At 40.1% G+C, this 15,041-nt stretch overlaps 1 protein-coding gene across 1 annotated transcript in view; it reads right to left on the bottom strand.

The window, feature by feature from the left end:
• LOC128845543 (sodium channel protein type 1 subunit alpha) overlaps positions 1-7,776 on the bottom strand; it is a 177,588-nt gene extending 169,812 nt beyond the window's left edge. The window contains exon 1 of the mRNA XM_054044345.1: positions 7,722-7,776. The gene's annotated coding sequence lies outside the window, so the exon portion shown is untranslated. The remainder of the gene's footprint in view (positions 1-7,721) is intronic.
• Between the last annotated feature and the right edge of the window lie 7,265 nt (positions 7,777-15,041).

Below are 15,041 nucleotides of genomic sequence, written 5' to 3'. Positions count from 1 at the left end.
AGATGTATATGTATGTAAGAATGTTCAAAATCGTATCAAGAAAGGCTGTTGAAATTAAACTTCCTTTCAAGATGGATGCCAACATGACAAGATATTTAATTTCAATACCATTCTTTTAGATGGTCTACATTGTTTTTAAACTGTTTTTTTTTTTATTGAGTATGAAAGGTCCCAGCCTGACAACATTGGAAACTGAAGCTTTCTCTGCATAGGACAAGTACAAAATGGACAGAAGCTGTGCAAACTTTCCCCCTTGAATGTGCCTCAATCCTGTTGTAGAAAGACTGCATATTCACTCTGTGACCTTTCTGCCGAGATCACCAGTGAGATCACTGGTTGTGAGCTTGGCTTTTATGAGACGAACATTGGTCCACTAGTCATTCTATGTAGGCCACTGAACAGTTGTCAAACAGTTCAGACTGGTCACAGGTACACAGATGGAATATGAATCCCAGACCCAGAGGTGGAAAGATCCATAATTCATTACCAGTCTCTTGAATCAAACTTGCACCTTAATTGCTAGGTTCTTATTTAGCTTTAACCATTTGCAGATTCATCTGAATTATCTTTTTCATATGTTGCAAAGTTCTGCAAGGTCCTTGAAACATCTGCAACAGATCAGTTGCTTGTGGTAAAAGGAACACCTTTTCAGACAGAATCTCCCTCAAGATCTGAAAGATCTGGCAAACACAGTCAGTATTACACTGTTGCCAGAAGTAGTGCTTTTCAGGGCCGGTATTTCTGAAAATGACAAAAATGCAAGGCAGTGGCAAGTACAGATTTGTAGATAGGTGAAGTGGCAAAACACCCAACCCTGAAACTTTTAAGTATAAACTGGGTTCTGTCAGTCTGTGCTACAAGGTATTCCTTTTATTGCCTACATATAGCACTTTAAATGTTGTCATTTTCAAACTGGACTATATAAGGAGACGCTAGAATTCAGATAAATAAATGCAGGCCGTGCAACACAAAAGGATCCTTGTGTGAGGTCTTGAACTAGTTAGCATGCCTAACCTGCTTTCTATTTTAGTTCTGTACTTTTACTGACCCTAGCCTACTCTATATGGAACACTTGAATTTTCCACAATCACAATTTTAGACGCACTCATACTAATATACTGTGAAGGTGTCCAGTGTTCAATAGCTCTTGAAATTACTTTTTTCCTCAGGTATCAGTGGTGGAATGTAACTGGGCTCAAGGTACCTAAAGGATCTTGTAAAAATACTGCATGCAAGTCAAAACTTTTTTTTAACTGCATTATGAATTTCTTGTAGCTCCATGTAGCGAGGTGGTGGGCTACCCCACAGCCCCGCTGAGGGCCGAACCTCCCCTACTACCAACGTGGGCGGAGCCACCGGGTCCGGCGCCCGCCCTTCCGAGGTCACGGCCCCGACCCGGAAGTATAAAAGCCCGCCTGCAGCGCTCAGTGGAGGCCAGGCCGGCGGAGAGAGCAGATGTCCCTGGCCGAGCTCCTGCTTGGGAAACAGCCGCAGGCCGCGAGCGGCCTGCTAACTCACCGGGCCGGTCGAGCCTACCTATCGCCAGGTACCCCGAGGAGGACTGGCCAAGCCTGCCCCGTGCCAGCTACCCCGAGGAGGACTGGCCAAGCCTGCCCCGTGCCAGCTACCCCGAGGAGGAGCCAAGCCTGCCCTTCGCTACCTACCCCGAGGAGCCCATGCTGGTGGAGAGCACCGACGACACTAAGACGGCCCAGGTACTGTAGGAGGTGGAGTGTAGAAGTAGCCCGGGGGCAGCCGACCCCAGTCTGGCTGCTGCACTGCCAGAACCGATGTCAGTGGGTTGCGGCCAGGATCCCCACTGACAGCAGTGAGTTTCCGTCACTGCTAGGGCCCCTGGCTGGGACGCAGTGGAGTGGGAGGGCCTGCGTCCCCCCTGCCACCCACTCCTTGGGTGGCAGATTCCTCCTTTTTCCCTGGCCTAGAGAGGCTGGGGGCTGCTACAAACCCCGACCCAGCCCCTGCTTAAGGGCCTGGGCCTCTGACTGACTATTTGCTTGCTGCCCCGCCCTGACCTAGGGCCTGGGCTGCTACAAACCCTGGCCCAGCCGCTGCTTAAGGGCCTGGGTACTTGCTTGACTACTGGTTTGCTGCCCCGCCCTGGCGTAGGGCCTGGGCTGCTACCAACTCCAACCCAGTCCCTGCTTAAAGGCCTGGGTATTGACCTAACTGTGTGATTACTGCCCCAGACTGATTGGGGCTCGGGGCTCTTTTTGGACAGTAGCAAGGCAGTGGGCTACCCCACAGCCCCGCTGAGGGCTGAACCGCAGCCCAAAACTACTACACTCCAGTTTTGTCAGAGAGAGCATATACTAAGGTACTGTAGTCTAGCCCCACCAAACTTCAGTAGCTTTTAATGACTGACTACTATAGCTTTAACACAACTCGCCAATTTGCCCCGTAACTATTCTATGCCAAGCCGTCTGACCTGGGATTTGAGAGGGTCAGAAGGCTCTTCCATAGCAAGTCATTATGAACAGTTACAGAGTTTCTACAGTGTAAATCCTTACTGTATATTTAATATTTGAAACCCATATACTCTGCCCCAGTTCAGAAATTTTTTTATAGATTCCCCTCATCATGTAAGCTTTTCCCACAAGAAGATAAGTGGGGGGGGGGAAAGAGCTTGTACCACCTTATTTCAAACCACTTCTCTCAAAAAGGAAGATACTGTTTGTATCTATTTAAAAATAAGTTTCAGACACCAGCAACTTTATGATACACAAGTTATTCATCATGACAAAAATTTTGCTCACTCCTCATTGCACACATGCCGAAAACCCTTCCCACCTATCCAGGCTTGTTTTTATACCTGACCCAAACCGAACACTTGTAGTCAGGTCCTTTTGAGAGTCTGGTTGCAAGGGTCTAGCCCTGGCCTGGTCTCCATGATTTCCTACCCTCACTCCCATGGCCTGATCCCCATCTCAGAGCAGTGCCGTGCACCTGAAGGGGTGCAAGTTTCCGCTTTCTGGGCCGCTACCCCCAAACCTGTGTCATCACTACTGCTGCTGCTTTGTCCTGGGGGAGGCTTCCTGCTCCCCATACAGGCCGGCACAACCCATTAGGCGACCTAGGCGGTCACCTAGGGTGCTGCGATTTGGGGGGCGGCGACCGCGGTAATCCTCTGTGGGGGGATGGCATTTCGGGGTGGCGGAAAAGCTGGCGGCACGCCTGTCCCCATACCTGTAATCCATCTACAGCTGCCTCCTGCACATGGGGTTGGCATGGTGCAGCTGTGTACCCAGTTCCTGCCAGCCAGCTCTGCCTCACTGAACTGTGTGTGCTGCAGAGTGAGAGGCACTACAACTTATCAGCACACTCACCCCACAGTGCAGCCAGGCACCGGTGGCTAGCAGGAACAAGGCACGGAGCTGCTCCTGCACAAACCCCATGGGCGGGAGGAGGTGATTAGAGGCTACTAACCTTACCCAAGCCCAAAAGTGTTGGGTTGTTTTCATACCTGACCTGAACCCAACACATGTTGTCAGGACCTGTTAGGTTCAGGTCAGGTTGTAAGGTTCTAGTTCAGACCGATCCTCAAGCATCCCTGTGCAATTATGTGAACGAGCATCTGTGAACCATGATCCATTATATGGAAGCTATGCAAACTTCATGCTTAAGTGCCCCCAATTCTGCCCTACACCTGCTGCACAGAAGAATCACACTAGTTATGCTGCATTTGGGGAGAGGCCCCTGTGGTTGGAAAGAAGCACACATTGCCTCAGAGCATAAATGGGTAAATTTACCATATTGCACTTGGAGGCTGCCACTGCAGTGCAGCTCCCTTTTTTATGAACTGTAGCTTAAAAGCCAGGTTTTGGTCCTTGTATGCCTTTCCAACTCCACATCATCATTTACACTGTAAACTGGAAAACCTAATGTATAAATCTGAGGAAATTTCTAGAATTATGTTTCAAAAGGCGTGATGTTCAGCAATGGCAGGAAACCATGCCACCAGCAATACTGAAAATGCTGTGTAATTGCTGGAGAAGGGGCTGAGAACAACAATTTTGTCAGATATGACCACAGCATACATTTCAGATGCCAGTGCATTAAAAGATCTCCCCATATTCTTGTAGTCTTCTAATTTCTCTTTTGTTTACTTGATGTTGTTCTGGGGATTAAATTTATTCCAAGAGTTGCACTTTGTTTGAAAAATGGGGTGCAAGGAATCTATAAGGCAACCCAGGGCAAGAGAGAGAGAAGATCCAGATAACCTGATAGGTTAGAGATAGAAATGACCCAACTGATAATATGAATAGTTCTGCAGTCACAGAAAAGCTATGGAGGCAAGTAGTGTTGGAAGAAACCATCCTTGCTGGATAACCAGAAACTGGAAAAAAATCAACCAGCTAATGTCCAGAGAAAATAGAATATTATATTCTTCTAATCAGTTACAGTGCAAAGGCTGAAAACCCTCTGAGAAAGAGAGAGAATTATTTTTGTACTGGAGACAGAGCATCTCTACAATTTACCCAGGTGGGTACCTAGGATGGCAAAGCATGGAACTAAACACAAATGAAAAGTGACAGTTCTGCATTTCAAAGGCTTGGGATTTTTAAAAGCCCAAGCCTGTCTGAAGTTTTTGAATTATAACACTACAAACCAATATGCATTTATATCTGAGGTGAGATACAGTCATATTAAGCTATTTACAGCTTTCCTTTAGCAGCTTACTACAATATTACGTTTGTAAATTCTAATTTAGCTAGTATAGTTTGAATTATTTTTGTCAGCACACACAATACATATATCGCAATTGCCCAGTTCTGATGGACTGATCCAATCTGGGACCCAAACTTGTCTTCATACAAATGATACTCACATATATTGTAAATTGTTTGACATCATAATTAAACTGTTGTCACAGATGTTTATGATAAATAAATTATTCCAAAATAATTGTAAATCACATCATCATCATCATCATGTTCCCATTACATGTTTAGAGCAGCGATGAAGCTCCTCCACTCCTGTATGTTTCTGTCAAATCTTTCAATGATTCCCCAGCTGTGCCCCACGTTTTTCAGCACATACTACAGTGTTTTTTCTGTGCTCCTAATTTTTAGTGCAAGTTTCAGAAGGTCCATAATGCTGCAGAAAACTGGTTTCATTGTGTGGGACTGGGATATAGGGTGCCCAGGGGGACCCTAATCTATACAGTATGAAGTGTAGAAAGGGGAGGGATACTGTGAGGCAGGCCAGGGTTGTGGCCGCTATGTCCATGAACTGAGCAATTCCATCAGGCCACAGAAACACATGAAAAGGGAACAGTGGCCATTAGTCCCTACCCCAATCCATACGCTGCAGTAGCTATTTTGGAGTAATTCCATATCACATATTGCAGTTTGGAACTGTGCATTTCAGTCCTCAGCCCTGTATTTATATATGGCTGATCACACAGCCTGCACATGAGTTTCACACTGTTCCAGAATTTAACCCTTTGTATCTTAGTCATGGATTTGGGCCTTGGCGAGATATTGTAACGGCACTGCAATCTACAACATCTGCAATGGTGCACAAAGTAGAATTTATGATGATAAAATTTCAAAAACCAGCACATATATTTTTTAAAAAAAGAAATCAATGACTTTGTGTAATTAAATAGCTTAGGCTGTTAACATTCTTTGAACCAATACAAAAAATTATATTCAGAATATTCTATCCCATTGCTCCTTTTTATGTACTCAGACACAATGCACTAATTCTTTTAGAGTGGTGTGGGCAGAAGCAAGCTAACAAACTTTCATCAGAGCAGTAAAGGCACATCATTATGTGGTGCCTTTCAGTTTTGATTTTAAAAAATCCATACACCAATATATGCTACAACTGTTTTAGTAGCTTGCTTTCAAGAAACAGCTGCATACATTGAACTGCCAGAATTCTCCTTTAAAATATTATACAACAGAACTATGCCTAGTAAAAGAGGTGTTTTCATTATGTCAGACAGAAGTATTTTCTTGACTCTAACTTCTTCTTTCACAAAGTAATTAATAAAAGGTGTCAGCCTGGCACTTCTGCTAAATTATACCATATAGTACAACTTGAACATGTGTTATCACAAGAAAGATTTTCATTTAACAAATGAAACTGGTGAGCTGAGATCATGATAAACAGACAGCTTGATTGTTTGACAGCTTTGGGCCAGGGGAGACAGAGCCCTTAATGATTATGGAAGTTATCATTATCACTTTCAAGCACAGTGTTGCACTGAAACCATTAACTGATTATTTTCAAAAAAGTGAGGAATAATTACTTTGCAAAATGGGACACAGCATGTTTAAGGGATTATCCCCATCAAAATTAGTTCTGGAGGAAATGTATATATTCCATCTTATTTAGATACAAGAAAGAATCAAACAAAATTTTTCTCATCAACAAATATGCCACTGTTAAACCATAAAGTCCTCTAAATTGGAGCATAATGTTGTTTAATACCATACCTTCTATGGTAGGAAAATCTATAATTCTTTACACATGTTTTTTTCAAAGATGTTCAGGTGGTCATTAACAGAGACGAAATACTATAGTATGTACATGAATAATTTTTAAAGTTTATGTATTAAACAGCCTCTTTTTCAAGATCCTAGTAGTAAGCTAATAGAATTTAATAAGTCGATACACATGCTGACTGAAGCTCTCTCACATCCACTCATATTTAGTTTAAGCAGTCTTCAGTTTTACAAATTACCACCTCCTTTAATTCAGTTGTGTCACTCCTTTACTTTACTGAACAGTGCTTAGTAGCTGTCCATGGTGCTATACACACACTTGAGCTGTAGAATAAAGGACTCCTAATATACCAGAATACTTCCAAATTATTATATTTGCCTCATTAAATGGTAACTGTCCTAACAAGTGAGCCAGCCTTATTGAAATTCCCTACACGAGACTGCAGTATCAATGTTATGCTGTTACTTCCTAGGGCCTATTCTGCTGCATTCCATTAGTGATCATTCTATTCACCACCTGACAATCCTCACTGTAGGAACATAGCAGTCTACAGAAAGATCCATTCCGTGTATTTTATGGTTCATTTTCCAACATGAGTATAAATTTAACAATTTTATTTGAGTTCCCCTGGTGCACCAAAAACCTAAAGCAAGTTTAGCCAGCATATAGTGTCCTGACATTCTGCAGAGGGCTCACTAACACTAGTTTTGTCTGCAGCATTAACCTCCAGTATATAACGGTTGTGTAAATTCATGCAGTCATACAATAAACAATAGCTGAATATCCTCCAGACTTTAACTGTTGTCATTAAAAATAATCAAGTAAGGCAAGGAAATAAAATATAAAGCAGCTCTTTTGGGAAGGAAGCATATTTGTAATGTGAGGCAAAGGCAATGCAACAGCCAAGAATTGCAGTAAATCTCTCAGAGCTAATAGCCACATCTAATAATGCTTTCCTACAACACCTCCAAGCAAATGGATTTTGTTCATTGTTTAATCAGTCAAATCAACAATAATCCCCACATGGATAGAGGAGATGTTTGTTAAGCAAACCCTAATTTATGATTTATTTATTTGCAAAGTGCCTTAAAGCTGGGATGGCTAGAAGAAAGATTACTCTGCTTATTCAAGCATGCTGACAGAGCTGGTTTTTACTAGCAATTTCTCTCTGCATCTCACAGCATGGCTGACAGTCATCTGCATAGAAAAACAGCATATTTACCACTAAATCATGCAAAAACATTTACCCAAGAAGATGTAGCAAAGGTCAGAATCCACTTCCATACCCCATGAAGCATTAAGCTGAAGGAGCAATCCCACTGGCTTGCTCAGGCCAGCAGTCTCTCTCCTACACTTGACCTAGACTGCCTTACATAATGAGGAATCAGTGCTGTATCCCGTGTGGTAGAGCAAAGCTGAATGTCATCACTGGAAAGAGCAGGCAGTACTGGCAGCAGACAGGCTGGTAGTTTGCATGGAGATCACGAAGTCTTCCCTCCCTCCCCCCGAGTATTCTGGAAGAAAAGGCAAAAATAGCTCAGAAAACCTGGTGTCATTCCTCCCCTGGAAGGAATGACTGGAAGGAATGAGGGTGTTACACATGATGCAGACCGCAAGTGCAAAAGCTGCATCTGTGCTCAATGCAAACATAACACAATTCCTGAACATTGTATCTAAAGGACTGCATAGCTACAGCTAATAGGAGAGCAACAGCAAGGCAAAGTAAAGAAGGAGAGGCACAGACTACTGCTGAATACAATTGTCTATATAGAAACTCATTATGGTGAGTAGAAGAAAAATAAAGAGTGTATTAGATCAACCTGAAATACTGGAATTTCCAAAGGGAACATTGTATTTCTCTAAATAAATATCTTAGTGCATGTATCTTAGTGAACTAGTTCCTGGAAAAAATGCCATTTGTGATCTGATTTACATAGTGTTACAAAAGTGAAGCTGGTGCATTACAAGGATTTTGATATTTTCAAACAAACTATGTACTAAACATATTTCTGGCTCTGATGATTTTCAAGTTACTCTTGGTAGCAAGGATTGGTATGTTTTGAAGAGAAGCTTTTGGGAATTTCCTAGATTATTATTGTTTGTAATATACTAGCATTTCCTTTGTGGGGGACACTAGGGGAGAAAGAAAAATCCAGGCTTAACCAGGAGCTTAGTTGGAGAAAACCTAGAAACATTTCTTTTGGTCTATATGGAATGTGGTTTTATGGTTAACTAAAATTACTGTATGTGATGTAAATTATTTTTTATTAGATGTGTTGAACAGTAAAGAATCTTGAATACCTAGGGTGCAAATACAACACATAACCTCTTCCTACCCTGTGAATACCATGCATGATTTATTTACTTGTCATAAAGAAACAGAAGCTTTCATTGAGCTGAGAAATCTTGTGCTTTTCTGATTATATTTAAAACAACTGTAGTTTAATAATAGAGAACATTACGGCATACCAGGGCAGTATAAATATTTAGGCAGTATTTACAACTGTTGTAGCAACTGAAGCATAAAAGAAAACATGAAATAATTAACCATAGGTAAGACTGCAATTTACCCCAGTGTTATGGATTTGGTGCTCTTCCTGACAACAAAATATCCATGATTTTTAGGTAAGTGGATGTGATGGTAAACAGTACAACCATTTTCTGACATGGCAATTCTCAGGAGCTAAATTAAGACCTGATCTTCACTGGAAAAAAGAAAAAAGCAAACTCAGCAACAATACAAAAGGTCAGGTAACTGAACTCAGTGAAAGCTTTAATCCTTCTAAGATACCCAGGAAAAATTTGTCTCTGAAGACTAAAAAATATGGAGATTTAGGCTGGGTTTACAAGTCTGCTCAGGCATGGCAACTACTCAAATCTGCCTCCTGTTAGTATAGTTAAAACATGGTTCTAGTTATTGGGTCGAAAATGGGACAATATTTTTTTTTTTTTTTTAGTAAAAAAATTGCCTGACTTCTTTTTTAAACTATTTCCATTATTCGTTCCCATTTTCTCAATATCCATGTTATGGCTTTTTCTTAAAAAAAATTGCTATGCTAAAATATATAATAGTGCAAGTGTCACTTTCTGTTGGAGAATTTCCATTTAGTTTTATACTCCACTATAGGAACAGTTCTCTTTTGAAAATTATACAAAAGTCTGATGAATGACAGTGATACTTGGTATAAAGGGATAGATATCTATTGACCTAATTGACAGGAGAGTTTTTAGGTCTGAAGTCTTACTTGAAGAAAAGGAAAAAAGAATCAGTGGAAGACAAATATATTTCATAATGACCGTAATAATTACATTATTGTTACATTACAAATCAATGTGCTGTTAAAATAGCTGCATTAAAATGGCTATCACATTATCAGTTGATAATAATCAAAAGTGTACTATATTGATTTATATTGATTTTTAACAGGAAGCTCCTGCCCAAAGTCCCTAGACATTTTTATACAATTTAAAATATCAGCCAATAGTTTTGGTGTTTTAATTTAACAAGACTGCTCATTTAAAATAAAAGTGTGTATTTACATATGTGACAGGCAGAGTGATAGAGATAATAGAAGTTAGAGACAGAAATTAATTCCATCCACTTTCATGCTAATTATCATCCACAGACAGAGGACAGAATAGATTTTAAACTAATAGTACACTTGATCATTTGTATGTGTACATACATATTCTGGAGGAGCTAGTAGTGACTCCTATATTTAGGATGCCTTACATTTTCCATTATAAAGGATTCTTGCACCTTTTCTTTGAGAAGGTCTCATACCTCCACTGTTTGCAGCAGCCTTTTATATGTGGCAGGGGGTTCACCTTCCGACTAAAGAAGTGCTTTGTCATTCCATGAAATCCATTTAGATTTTGCTAAGATAAAAAGCTATTACAAGTTACCATTTTCCTTCTCTCACGTCCATTTCTCAGTAAAATTGGGCAGCAGTAAGCCACTCTGGGCTCATCACCTGGCCTCAGCAGCCCATTCCTGCCTTTCTGGGGGGGGGGGGTAACCACATGCGACTGGAGTTCTTCCGACTTTCAGAGACGTGGGGTGAAAAAGCTGGATCCCCACTGCTGACCCCTCCCCCTGACCAGTAGTACATTCTCCCTGCTTTGAGATCACAGCTTCCTGCTATCAGTTGAAGTACCGAGTCCTGTAGCTCAAAGGGTAGCAGTCTTTCTGCATTGCTGAAAGTTCAGGATGCAAACCCTGCTCATGATGCAGGATAGAGTAGTTGCTACAGCTACATGTGATAGAATTTGTTTTTACCTTTTTCCTAAAAACATAACCTAGGAAAGTACATACAAAAATATTATGTGAAAAGAATGCTATTTAGGTTGAAAAGTTAAGCACTACAGAATTAGAAAATGCCATTTTTCACAGTTGCCTGTGCAACTTTAGTTCAGCCCTCTTGTTTATAGTGATGCATTATGACAATGTTTTTAATTACATGAGAACATTTTTTCCACATGACCGCACCGCCTTCAGTGCACAGAATGAACACACACCCCAGACCAGTGCCCTAGCCATCCCTTTTTGATAAGGTCTTTGTTGAAACTATAACATCTCAGTGAAACATTCCAGTTTAACACAACAGCATATTTTATGTTCCACCAGCTCTACTTCTTTCCTTACAGTCTTTCTTTTCAAATTTGATCCTGTACTGATGTAACAAAGTTGTATTTGTCATATCTCTTAGCAACAGATTGTGACATCACAGACATAGGATCATGACTTCATGGCAGGACCAAACAGGAGAAGAGACTGGGCTGTGTGGCAGAAATAAGCTTTTAATAAAACAAAATAAATAAAACAATAAGACCAAGAGAACCTCAGAAAAATATCCTACATTCTAGTTCCTTTCAATATGAAAGTTTTCTTTAATTCTGCAGTTGTATAAGGTTAGTAAATAGAACACTGAAATACAGATTTTCATTTATAGTACAAACACATAATATTCAGTAGGTGGCTGAATTAATTTAACAGACTTTGCATATTTCTTTACTAAAAAGTCATCTTATATAACAATCTTTTGGGAGCATTATAAATACAAAATGTATGATCAGACATCACATATCACTTACAGATTTAAGAAGTAAAAGTGAGCATTTTTGCAGCACCTTGCTTTCCTTTGCCTCCACTGATTTTATATATCCCTTTACTCTAACTCATGATTCTTTCCATTCCTTCCCTCACTCCTGACTGACACCTTAATGCTATACAGAAAAGGGAAAATGAGATATACAATCAGGATAAACCAGTGTAGGCAGGGAAAACAAGGTAACGTGGATCAAGAAAAGTCTAAATGTGTTTACTCAAAGCTCCAACACATATTTGGTGGAGTCTAGAAACATAGAATAAGAAAACTAATAGACAGAGGGCCAAATCCTGGTCCCTATATAGCTCAGGTAAACTGATCACTTAGGAACCAGTTTGATTCAGCTTCCAGCTGGGCCAAAGATCAAGGGAACAGAAATGTTGCTTACTGACTATTTCCCCACAACACACCCCCTCCAGGCCCTGTGCAAAGTGCAGATCAGCTGGACCCAAAGATCTAGGGCATAGATCATATGTTAGTTTGTAGTATGCTTTGTTCTTATCCAGCACTTTAAAGACACTATGTAAGTAAACTATAATGTAATCCTTTGGGATGAAAGGCGCTATGTGAATGTAAGTTATTGTCAGGAAGAATGGAATAACAATCTGTAGATTCTGCTAAGGATATGTACAGATTGTAAGAACTCTTTACTTGTAATCTGAATAACGCAAGATGTAAAGACTACTCACTCACTGCACGGCAAAACAACAGGAATGAAAAAAAAATCAGAGAGAGCTGTAGAGTCAACACAAAATCAAGCTAGAGACTAAAAATACCAGGGAAGTTAGTGGGAGAAACAAAATCAATACTGATGATCAAGGCAGCACAGTGGAAGACACACAGTGTTCAAAATAAGTTGAATAGTCTTCCCCAAATATCTTATAACCTCTTTAAAAAAAAGAAGAACAGGAGTACTTGTGGCACCTTAGAGACTAACAATAAATCACTCATACCTTAAGCAAAACATATCAGCAGCATAATCGGAGCTTGAGCATCTATATTTTAAAGTTTGTTTTCATTTGTTTGGATTTTTAGTTTTTTTAAGTTTCACTTATTTTAGCTGGGTGAATGTACATCACTTAAAAAAGTTTCATAAATTATTTTAATTTGTTGTGCTCTTTAAAGAAAGACCTCTGCAAACAGAAAAAAAGAGTGGAAGGGCTTTTAGGTGATGGCCCAAAGTTGGCTGAATAGTTTATTAGCTTTCCAATAAACTCAAAGGACAAGGGAACACAGTGGCATGATCAAAAATACTCAAGGAAGAGCATAACCTGCCATAGTGTTCCCTCTATTGCAGACAAAACTAATGTTTTTAAGTTTCAAGTGGGTCATACAGATTTAATCAGTGAATGTCTAGGGTATTTGCCATAAGTTTGTATTTTATTTATTTTTACTCTTTATAACTTTTCTCACTCTCCTGCACAGTCCTCTTTTCTGCAGCACGTTATTTATAACACCTAGTAGTATTGTGTCCCAAGAATACTTGGTGTGAGATAGTTTGCAAAGCTAAATTGGCTTGTGGTGTGGCAGAATGATGTTGATCTACTATTGGCAAGTTAACAATATCCTGCATTGAGAAACAAAGTGTTTCCTGACATCACTTGAAACTCACTGCATTACTGTCTCTTCTGAGTCAACCTTACTGCCAACGTGAAGAGTGGTGTGTAATTTTGGTAATGGTAATGGTTAGTCAAATAAATAGCAACAGAACAAGTGTTAAATGACATGTTTATTACATAAAAGTAGGGAACCACCTTCACTGTTTTTTATGGTTCACTGCCCACTAGAAAACTTCATACTTTGGTAGATATTAATAGGGCTTGGTTTTTGAAAGGTTCTTTCTTAAATCACATCACTGTCACATAACTGTAGGACAAAGCAATTCCCTCTGCTGACCTTGCGGTGTGGTGGTGCAGAGGGTAAGGCTCTCGCTCGGCAACACTACATGCGTAGATTCGAGATCTAGGGCACCTGACCAGAAATGCTTCTGTACCTTTCTTTGCTGCTGCCTATGTCTGACATGCCCTTCACTACCCCATCTCCCTCACTCCATTCAAATCTACTGCATAAAAATGTACTTCTGCGGTCAGAGAAGGAAAGATTAAAAAACTGTTAATGGAACCATTGAGATGCATAAATGCCTGGCTGAGTAACCAAGTGACCTTAATATCATCCCCCTTCTCCTCTTTTATTTATTTCATTTATTCACCCATTCATTGTTTATAACCTTCAGTTCTTGTGGTATGTTGAATTTAGATGGTATGCTGGCATGGGCAAGAACCGCATCTGAACTAGTTTTTGTGAACTGGCTAGCACATTTCTGAAATAATAACAAATCACAATAAATGCTTTAAATGACATTGGTTTTGGAGGGTGAATGTCATAAGTGAGCTGTGAAAATATTCCAAAAAGTGTAGTGAGAATATTTCAAACTCCTAGCAGTAAGTCATTTGATGCCAAACAACTATATCAGGGAAGTGGTTCTGCAGCATCAGGCAACACAGATTTATGGTTCAGTATAATCAATGCATCATCAGTAGTAAAAGAAATAACGACTTCTTTCAAAAGCTCTTCTGTATAGCCCAGGGCATACATTTCTTATATTGATTCAACACACATACTGAAATGCCTAACACAAAAGCTTGAATGTAAGAATTATTGCACAAACAAGTTCACAAGACTGGTCCTACCCCCTAGCAACACACAAATAAATAAAAATTGTGCTCATAAAAAGGCATAAATTCATCACCCATAGCTTCTTTTTCTCTCTCTTCACTTGAAACAGGATCTGACTTTTTTTTAAACACACTACATTTAAGTCTAATCTCATCTCAAGTTCTTTAATCATCCATATACCTATTTCTTTTTCAAATTTACAAAAATTTCAGATTTATCTTTTTATGGACATAGCAGATGATATGGCTTCTTTTTGTCTGCTTAGATATTTTAGAAAACTATTTAATCTGTTCAGGTTTTTTTAATGTTTGAATGGTTGCTCTGTGTCCTACAGCATCTCTGGGATCTCTGATTTCATTTCCTAAGAGATGTGTGGTCAATTTAGGAGTAATTTTCCCCTACAAGGAACACCACTCTATTCATCTCATTCCACCTTGACACTTTTGGAGTTCCTAACATCTGCACTTGCTTTCCAGCTATACAGTCCAATAGTAATATTTTCCATTTGTATACTCGAGTACCTCTCATGCCAAAACTCTTTACTGACTCTCTCATACTTTTATATATTATATATGCACACACTATATAGCGAGGTCCTGGAGGCCAAATTTAGGCTGCGAGATAAGAGATTGAAGTCCAGGACCTCCATGGTAGAATACTCTGAAATGCTCCCAGTTCCACGCGCAGGGCCACTTAGACAGGCAGACTGCAGGGTCTCAATGTGTGGATGAGACGATGGTGTAGGGAGGAGGGGTTTAGATATATTACCCTGTTTCCCCGAAA

The sequence above is a fragment of the Malaclemys terrapin genome, chromosome 11 (assembly GCF_027887155.1).
Source record: "Malaclemys terrapin pileata isolate rMalTer1 chromosome 11, rMalTer1.hap1, whole genome shotgun sequence".
Classification (NCBI taxonomy): domain Eukaryota; kingdom Metazoa; phylum Chordata; order Testudines; family Emydidae; genus Malaclemys; species Malaclemys terrapin.
Note: the sequence above shows the minus strand (reverse complement) of the source record. Positions and strands in the feature narration are given on the sequence as shown.